Genomic DNA, 516 nt, shown 5'->3' with positions numbered 1-516 from the left:
CAAACAGAGCCCCCACAGTCAAACTCTAAGTTTGGTGTTGGGAGGCCACAACCAAACTCTAAGTTTGGTGTTGAACCCCCACATTCAAACTCTAAGTTTGGTGTTGGGAGGTTCCAACACGGTTCTGAGCAATTCTGAGGCTCCATGAGAGTCCTCTGTCAAGCTAGTGACAATAAAGAAGCGCTTGTTGGGAGGCAACCCAATGTTTTATAATTAATTATTTTCTTTTGTTATTTTATCTCTTTTGTAGGTTGATGATCATGAGAAGTCACAAAATTAATTGAAAAAGCAAAAACAGAATGAAAAACAGGAAGAAAAATAGCACACCCTGAAGGAAGATGCTGCTGGCATTTAAACGCCAGTAAACCTAGCAGTTGGGCGTTTAACGCCCAGTCTGGCACCATTCTGGGCGTTTAACGCCAGAAAGGGGCACCAGACTGGCGTTAAACGCCAGAAAGGAGCAAGAACCTGGCGTTAAACGCCAGGAATGGGCACCAGCCCGGCGTTTAACGCCAA

The sequence above is a fragment of the Arachis duranensis genome, chromosome 6 (genome assembly GCF_000817695.3).
Source record: "Arachis duranensis cultivar V14167 chromosome 6, aradu.V14167.gnm2.J7QH, whole genome shotgun sequence".
Taxonomy (NCBI): Eukaryota; Viridiplantae; Streptophyta; class Magnoliopsida; order Fabales; family Fabaceae; genus Arachis; species Arachis duranensis.
The sequence above is the reverse complement of the archived record's forward strand: the minus strand, read 5'-3'. Positions refer to the sequence as shown.